This window comes from Pseudopipra pipra, chromosome 1, assembly GCF_036250125.1.
Source record: "Pseudopipra pipra isolate bDixPip1 chromosome 1, bDixPip1.hap1, whole genome shotgun sequence".
In the NCBI taxonomy this organism is placed as follows: Eukaryota; Metazoa; Chordata; class Aves; order Passeriformes; family Pipridae; genus Pseudopipra; species Pseudopipra pipra.
In genome coordinates, this window is record NC_087549.1 from 71,138,263 (window position 1) to 71,148,211 (window position 9,949).

Sequence of the window (9,949 nt, forward strand, 5' to 3'; positions counted from 1 at the left end):
TGTACTCTGACAAACCTTACCCAAGGCAGTTTGCACTCTGTACCACAGATAGATTTCCTTCCTAGTCAGACTGTTTTTCAAACTTTAATGTTTATGCATTCGAAAGGAGACTGAATTAAAATAAAAAATATAAATAAAAAGAATTTTTTTGATAAAGCCTTAATAGAAAGCTGAGACAATGTAAAACAAATGAGGACTGTTAGAAATGAATTATTAGCATAGCAAGCTGAAAAATTACTCGGCTAGTATGTGGGGGACATGGTTTCAAATACCTGCTTATTTCATTTTCCCGGTGACTGTTCATGTTAAAGCAGTAATAGAAATGGCATTAGGGATTGATTAATAAGACATCTGAGAGGGTGAGAGCTCACATTCAACTCTCTGGTTTTAAAATATAAATTCCCTTTTCCTTTTATTCCACACCTTGAATTAAAACAAATTCTTTAACAAAAAACATTGCCTATAAGCTGGAATTGTTTTTCTTAATTAAATGAAAACGTTGAAATAAGTAGCCTACAGCTCTATCTTCCCTAAAATCTGTGTTTAAGCATTTGCATCCTTTATTGTACATGTTTTTAACATTTATGACAATATTTTGGCCCAGTATCCGTGCTGGTTACACCTATGTAGAGGGGCCATAACCAGTTTCTTTTCTCTGGTGGTTTTGATAGAAACTTAAGAATTTTAAAGTTCTGTGAAAACTGAAGATAGGAGACACTGTATTATATTTGGAGTAACTGCATTGTAAGCGTTTTTTGAAAATCTGAGAATTCAGCATATCATCAAGGTAGAACACATAAGGAAAAAATACAGCCATAATCATCTAGATAATAAAATCAATGTGTTCTGACAAGAGGAATGCCTCACAGCACTATATTTGTTAGAAGTACCAGCTAAAGCCATTTGCATACCTTCTGAATACAAGTGATCTAATTGTTGTAAAGTGGTGATAGAAATATGCCTGGAAGGATACTTAGCATTCTTTACAGGATTTAATCAAGATATAAGCATTTAACAGAGAAGGTTTCTTCGTAAATACTGCATAATACTCACATGCAAATATTGATATTTTCTCAAATATCATGTTCTACGTATATTATCTTCAAGGCCTTCAGAAGCTACTGTTATTCCAAAACATACCATTTTTCTTTGTGGGAATGCATGAATAGGATTTTCTTCTTCTTGCCTGAGAGTCATGATCATAGCATTGGTAATTTCAGGAAACTGTGAATACACTTCATGCACTAAAATTGGATATGTGTTTATGTAAGTGTTTGGCACGTACAAATAAGCAAGACATACTGTTTTATCACAGGATTCACTGGAAATTGCTAACTATTATCCAAGGACACTGTCAAACTGAACTTATATTCATTTCTGTAATTTTCTTTTGATAGAAATTCAGGCCTGTACTGTTCTGCCAACAATTTCTAAAAGCATATAACTTGTAGAAGTAGCTCATAGCTGTAGAAGAACACAAGAACCCTAGGGAAGACATGGATATGTATTAAAATGAGATGAACATGTTCCTGCACATTTACTATTTATTAGACATCTGTATAGCAAACAATTTAATTGATCTGTTCAGAAAAATATTTATAGAGTGTGAGAGTGAGCTGGGACACTCAGCTCTCAGGCTCAGGTGCAAGGCTTCATTTAAATTTTATTTAATACAGAGGCATTCTTTTGTAGCTTCATAAATAACCTCTATTAAACATATGCTTTCCCTCTTTTGTTAATTATTACAATTTTGAGGCTGTCTTCTGTGCCTGAAGTTTTTGCTCTAGAATTCATGGCTCCCATACTCCCTCGTGCTGGGATTATGCTGTTTCACTGTGCAGCCATGATGAGCAGAACTATTAATAGCTCTCTCCCTTGTGCTGCACTTACTGGGCAGCTTGTGAACAGCCAGAAGAAGTGCAGCAACTCAGTGAACAGCCAGAAGTAGTGCAGCAACCCAGCACTACACGTCCTTCTGCTACAGCCTTTTACCATTCCTCTGTTACTCAACATACTTAATTACGCAGCGCATTTACTGTGCTCTTCCACATACCTGGTGGGGCCTCAAAAGAAGAGGCCCGCCACTCTGAAAACACCTGTGGAAATTCAAAGCCCCACTCTAACATTTTAGTTGCTATACCTACCTGTAGCAAAATGCTTATTTTACAAAAGAATTATTTTCTTTTTCTTGCCTGCAACTGGGGCTGTTTCCAGGTATAGTCAGAACTGGCAATAAGCTCTCAGGAGCAGCTAAACACCCAGGACCTTGTTCTTCCTGCAACTCAGACACCCTGCAAAGCCAGAGCCACTCCTGCTTTACTCAGGTAAGGGACAGAAGCAGAGATGGGGAATAAAATGGCAGCCTTCCTCTAGTGCTTCCTAGCAGCAATCACAACCCATCTCAGACCCTCACGTTGATAGGAGACAGAGAAGGCTCATCTGCTCTGGAGTTCCCTGGAACCTTACTGTCCAGAGCAGTCTTGGCCTGCTGCCGTAGGACCCCTTGGCTTTGGTCATCCTGCCCAGCCCATCCTCTTTCTCCTCATGTGATGGTTGAATCTGCCCTGTAACTAGAATCCTATGTTGCCTACCTGCTTGAAAACACCTGAGCTATATCTGCTGCTGACCTGGCTCTTTCTGGGTCTTCCATTTTTGTTGTGCCAGCTCTGGCTTTGCAGGCCAATGTACACCCATTTGTCTCAAGCCAAAACATCATGTCCCACACACACTGAGAGCTAAAATACATGTTTTCAGTCTTTCCTTGAGTGAACCTCAGCATGCAGCCTGCTGGTGCTTTAGTGCCAGAAAAGAGAGTTTACAAATCACTTTTTGATGTATTCAAAGTCCTACACCATCCACCAAGACACAGGCAGAAATTGTTAATGCCAGGTCTCAATGCAGGCAGTAAATGGTTCTGTGTTTTTGATTTACAAATGTGAGAAATGAGGCACCAGTGAATCGAACCAAACCAGACACCTTTTATAACTTATTTTGAATTAATATCCTTCTCTTCTTCCCCTCCTACTCATGTTAGGTTCTTACTGCTGTTCATTTACAATGTTCAGCATCTAATAAATGTGAGTAGCTTCAGAAAAAGAGCTGATACTGCTCACTGTTCTCCACTTTGGGGAGAGAAGGGGATTTTGTGTGCGGGACTGGGTGGGAAAATTCAGGGATGGTTTCAAGACTGTTAATAATTTCTTTCCTATTCTTATTCAAAGCCTTTCTATTCACTAGGGAAATATTCAATTAGGAAGCTCCTATGGAGTAGAGGGGGAACCCAGCAGGCGAGGAGTCAAAATTTCTGCAATCAGCACTGATAAAGGACTGTTATTTTGACAAATGGGATAAAAATAAAAAGCATAAAAGGCTGCAGCAGGAGGCCTGAAACAGACGCTGAGCGCTCTCCTTACTCAGTGAGGATGTGTTTGCCATGGTAAGTCATGCATGATGGTCTGAGGTGATATTCTCTTATTTGTTACTGCTTTTTTCTTATTAGCAGTTACTGTAGTTTGCAATATGTTAATGTTCTGTGAGTGAAATGCTTTCAAGACTTTGAGTGCAGCATTTTGATTCATTTCACAGGCCTTCTGTGTTGGAAGAGTGACAAATGGCTCTGTTTATGTTTCAATGTCTGCTCAGGTCTAAAAGAGAGTACAAACCAGATAGAGAAGGTGTAGGCTCAGTTCAGCACACGTTGACAAATGTTTCATAGGACTGATCTTTCTTTGTCTGATGCATCAGGGGTCTACAGGACATCATATCTGACATTTGATTCTCTACTCTCTACTGTATTTCAGAGCATGTAGGATGGCAAACAGGCTGCCCAAAGCTGTTTCCTGTGGCTCATTGAAGCATGGTGACTGGGGAAGCACACTTCTGGAATGTTATAAGGCTGCACTCAGCAAGATCATCACTTTGCAGCATTGGCCCTGCAACATGTAAACCTAGCAACAGAAGAGGAATTGTACATGCCCTCAGAGTTTTTGTAAACCAACTCAAACTAACACTGCATACATACAGAGAGCAATGGAGAAAAGCCAGGAGGGTGGATGTAGTGAGCTACATCTGAGACATTTGCAGCTATTAGCATGCTGAAGTAAATTGGATTAATTTCTCAGCCATAAGTTCTCAAAAGTTGAGTCTGGATAATTAAATAAAATGCAGTCCCATCTTTACCCAGCTTTTTTAGCAAGGCCATATACTTCTAATGCTTAGGACATCAGAGTATCCTATAGCTGCATTTCTTGCTTCACTTGTGCTGTGCTGTGATGTCTGATAAACCTATTCGGCTCTCATTGTTGAGGTTTGTTATCTGTAAAGCAGGATTAAAATACTTGCTACCATCCCCTGAAGCACATGATGGATGTATGCACCTCAGGATGGAGACAATGATGAATTGTCTTTGTGAGCCAATTTAGAACTGAAAAAGCTTCACGTGGACTTACTATGCTCACTAACATCAGAGTAGTATCAATACAAGCAAAGACTGTCCTAATCTGCAGAATCAAATTGTTTGGAAAACACTAGATTTTTCCAGTCAATGTGAATGCCTATTAAAACTTCCCACATACATTTTAATCCTAAAGAAGTTAGTGACATGTTGATACTAGTCTACCTAGCAGACTGTGATACAATATTCATTACAAAGTGATCAAAACCAATCATACAGATATAATCTACTGAGGAGACAAAAGCCCTGAAAAACAGTCAGAGATTAGCAGCTCTGCTATATATGGAGTATGATGATGACAAAAGCCAGCTAATTATTGCAGTTATGCCTCAATAATTTATAAAGTCGTCCATTTCCCTAAAAGATCTATAGATCTCTTTTGACTCCTCAAGGGAAGAACAGATGTATCAGAAATAAGTGTCTAGATTCTCCACAAAGGGATTCAAATGCATGTTTAATACAGACCTCAAGTCCTTTGAGAGAGTAACTGAAAATTTAGATGGCTGTTTCAATGAGCATCCTGAATTTCAGGGTATGTCTCTAGGCTCCAAAAGGCTGACTATGAAAACAGAATCTTTTGTGTCTCAAAATAGTTTTCCCTAATCCACTAATAAGGCATAGACAAAAATGATAATACCATATCATACAAATGTGGCCTGAAATTTTCAGATCTGTTTAGTGTTTAAATATCCAGATATTTAAGTCTGACCTTTCAGAAGGTCCTTTTTCCCTGAAAATGTCTATCCTTATTCTATTCTTCACATCAAATTATAAATAGGTTTTTTGTTTGTTTTTTAACTAAAGGAAATCACAAACTGTTTCAAAGGGTAATGCAAAGATAAGCCAGTCTATAACATCTCTAGGTTTAATATGATTACACAATTTCACTTCATACTAATCAGTCATTTTTGCTATCTTGGAAAGCAGGCAAGAATGTTCACTGAGCAGTTACCTGCCTCAGCTTTTAGGAGAATATTGAAACAATTAAAACCATATACCAGTGTAATATGTGTGCAGACATTCAGGTGAATGCAGTTTGGGAGCTTAAAGTGTTATAAAACCCCAAGAGGCAAAGGCATTAGATTTCAACAGTGTTTATCAGCAAGTTGCTTCCAGGCTCCACCTGGTGCCAGATTAGACTTTTTTTGTCTCATGCCACTTGTGTGCAGTGGGCTGATAACTGTACCTGCATATGATACTCCAAAGAGACATCAAGGATGCAAAGAATGAGCATTTACATCATTTTCTATGTGTAGTTAAGGCCCTTTGCAATGGCATATGGTTTGTCATGGTACTTGCCCCCTCCAGCCGCTCTACCTCAACTGGAAGGAACCCCTTCTCTCCAGAAGGGAATCTCTTTCCCCAGCCCCCGTCAATGACATAAGGTGGTATAGAATAACCTCCGGGTCCTAGGCATGCCCCTTCCTGGCTATTGCAAAGAGTAACCCTGTCCTGGCCAGAGCCAGGGCAGATGGAAATCTTTCTATACTCTCATGGAAGCCTCCTCTTCCTTTCCCACAGCAGGGAGTAAGAAATAAACTTCCTCTTTCAGTTGTTATGTCTAAGGTGTTACAAGAAAAAATACCTTTTTATCCTCTATGCTAAGAATACTGTATTTACATGAGAGAAAATAAGAATTTTAATTGTAAGTCTATTTTCCTACAACATCTAAGAGTATGTACATTATTTGTTGCTCAAAGAATTCAAGTGACAAAAAAGTTGTCATGATGGCTATGAGGAAGAGTATAAACTACTGAGATATGTGTGATGGGTGCAAGAATTTATGCTAACAAACAAAATATAGAGAGCCAGACAGCTTGAAAATTCAAAATTCTTAGCAAATGCAGCAATACATCCTGTTAGTAAAAGAACTCACTAAGAAAAGGACTTCAGGTTAGGGAAAGCACCCTGAGGTGAAATGAACATCCACAGATTTCCCTTTTTTTCAGCTCTGCTACAGCTCTCCTTTGATAATTTATTCCCACCCAATCTCTAGCACATTGTGTCCAGTCATCCATACAAACAGACATAGATCAAACAAAAACCTATAATAAATTAATCACGCCATTTCTCCTGTCTCCAAGGAAGAAGAAAGGGGAGTAGCTGTTACCTCTATTTCAAAACACTTGGGTGACAGCCACATAAGTATTTCAAGGTAAATAAGTGAAGTGCAGCTTCATTAAAGGAATGAAATTCTATTGAAGTGCATGGGTGTGGTCCAGAATTTTGACTGCACACTGGGCAGTTTTATTCAAAGTTTGCTATAAGGAGCTTTTGCTGCAGCTAGCACAGGTATGCTTACACATTACTTCTTTTCTATCACAGTTAGCTGTCTCCTTTCTACCAAACACCATTAATAGCGTTGATGTTCCACCGTTAAAAGGGGGTAAGTTGCTGGTCCCGAAGGATGTCATGCCACCCCGTACTCTGAAAACCAGCCTAGAGAAACAGAAAATGCAATTAGCACAAACACAAAATAAAGTAACTTATGTTTTTAGCATTATCACACTGAAAAAAACCCAAAACCAAAACAGCAAAAACCAAATGAACACCAGTGAGAAAGGCAATTATAAAAGACCCCAAACAATATTTGTCGCAAATATTCAACTGAACAAATTTTTCAACGCAGCACTAATGAGGGGATCATTGTGGTCAGGGTTGTACCTTCACCTGGTTCTCAGGCATGCAAAAGCTGACTGTTTGACAACTGCAGCCTACTTAGCCCCTGCAGAGGAAGCATGAACACCTCATTATCAGAGATGGGAGATTTGCAAGAGGGAATCTTGGAGGGGATACACGTAATTAGACAAGACTCTTCTCTCTCTCCATCATCAGAAAGTGAGAATGGACTCAAGAATTTCTACCACAGACAATGTGTTCTGAATGAAAAGCGCCTAATGTGTATTTTATTGTGGTATTTTCTTCAAGAAATGAATGTGAAAGCCATTGTTGGCAGCCAGTCCTGCCTGTGCAGCCATTGCATAATCAAGGCCAGAAACCCTAGGGACCTGACAGTCAGTGACGTTCACAAAATCCCACTGTTTCACTGCAATTTACAGAGGATTTTTGTTACTTTTGCTCTGATTACTTTCCTAAGAAAAATCCCCTATAATTTTTCCATTGTTCATTATCTTGCTGTTTATTTTTTTCTAAACTTGGTTTAGAAAGTAGACATTAATTTTAAATAATTCAATTACTCCTATTGCTGTGCAGTTTGCCTTAAACTCCGTTTTTATGCCCAGAGCTATGCTCAGGGCAAGAGAAAACTTCTAATTATTTGGACAGTTTTGCTCTTTAATTATAGAAGATCTTTGGCTAGAATGACATTTTCAAGTAACGAGGAGAGGCTTGTTAGAGAAAGATAACAAAAACCCCCACAAAAGCCAAAAGCCTTAAATCTTTATGTATTCCTTGTTCTGATATAATGCTACCCATTATGATAGTGTTGAAGTAGATTAAAAGCCTGGGAGGTGGGAGGGAGAATAGATAACGTGGTGTATTAGAGAGTGTGAGAAGTACAGCTGCTGTCAATACTGATTTTTCTATTCTCTGAGCTCAGTGTCAGGATATCCTACGAACTGTTCTCAGTTTGTTTAATGTCCTTGAAGGTTTGGCTAAATCATTAAAAAATAGAACCACAGAGATCTGTGAAAATGGGATGGTGACTAACATTTTACATATCAGCTCCTCTCTCTTGTTTCTCATGCAAGGGTGCTTGCATTTCCCAGGAAAATTCCCTGCTAACTTACAGTCTCCATCTGTTTAGCTGGCATTTGGTCATCCTTCTCTTCTTCTTCCTCTTCCGCTCTTCAGTTTAACTCCCAGTGGCCTGCCATTGTCCATTCTGCTCCACCTTTGTAGTGCCCTGCCTACTCTAACTTCCTTTGTACCAGGTCCATTCCAGGTCCTTTGCTCTTCCTCACAGTGTGTTTCGCAGGATGACAACACTGTGCCCTAAAAAATCATTCATTCCTTTTTCAATACAGGTGTAGGAAGTACTCCCAGCCTAAGCTTAGCACTTCCAGCATCACATCATCATCCTGCTTCTTAAACTGAAGATAGCACTGGAGAGAGAATCTCATCCTATGAAACAATGAATTCTTTCATCAACTTCAGAATGAGTCAGCTTTACTGGAAACACTCCCTCCACATTGCAGCTTGCAGCAGCAACTCCCCCCAGGTTAACTGTGTGCTGCTGGGAATGTGGCAGCAGCTTCTGGCACTTGGGAAGGTTTTCAGGCAGAAGTAGTATCACACAAACACACACAGGTGTGATGTGGAAGCTTCCAAGCCACAGCAGCTTTGGCAACAAGCCTAATGCCAGTTTTCGTGACATTGTGGGCACTAGTTGCAAGAAAAGGACCAAGAGGCATGGAGCACATATCTCGGAAAAGATAATATGATGATGATTTCTGACATGAAAGAATCATTAAGCCCAGTCACCACAGAAATATGAGCATATTCTGCCACAAAACATATTCACATTAAGGAAACAAATATTCCACTCATTGGATTAAGTAGAGTGCAATTGAATATTGCTAGATTCTACCAATTGTGAAGTGTTTAACATTCTCGAAGTGCTTACGCATGCTGAAGGCTGCATTGCAACACATAGTCACAGCTCTGAAGACAATGTTAAAGTGGCTGCATAGCTTTGGAGCTACTACCTCCATGAGCTCAATAATTTCTTACTGTGTACCATTTTGTGCAGGTTTGTGAGAACCGGGTCTGTGAGTCCAGCAGCTCACTGCATTCAGTACAGCTGCTATGAGCGTTGTGCTGCTGCACCCACTGCTGAGATGTTCCTGAGAGGCATGTGCCTACCTTTACAATCTGGACAGGATGATGTTAATTACATCTGCTATCTAGGAGATGCACTCCCCCACACTGCCCCTTGGGGTTTTGCTTACAATCTCTTTGTGGCTGATGTTCCTCAAATTATAATCTCCATCTCTGAATCAAAGACTGTTATCAGTTCAGAGAGAGTCTCTGTAACTTCCCTTTCCCCACAGATATATCCTTTTCTCATCTAGAAACTTTTCCTCCCAGATCTTGCACACTTACCCTCCTAATCACTTGTTGACTTTGTTGTCTCTACCCAGAGACTGCACTGATGGCCAAATACATCACTTTGCTGACATTAAACATGGATGGAATTTTTCCCAATTACATATAATGAATCCTTTACTGCTGTTTCTGCCACAGCGTATGCTACCAGCTGATTATATTAAACATAGGCAATCACCAAACAAGTAGAGTAGAGGCAGCAGTTCTCCAGAGGCTGCCCTCAGAGCCTTCTGCTGACTGTTAAATTCCAAGGGTAAATAATAATTAACTGAAAGTATTTAATGCAATAAAACTGCTGCATATGGTACCGTTTCATATCTGCATAAGCATCCTGCAATGGATCTTGCATTCTTCTCCTGGCACAGTGATCAATACGTAGTCCAGAGATCAAATCATCTATGTTTTCTTCTAGTTTAATGCTTCAATTTT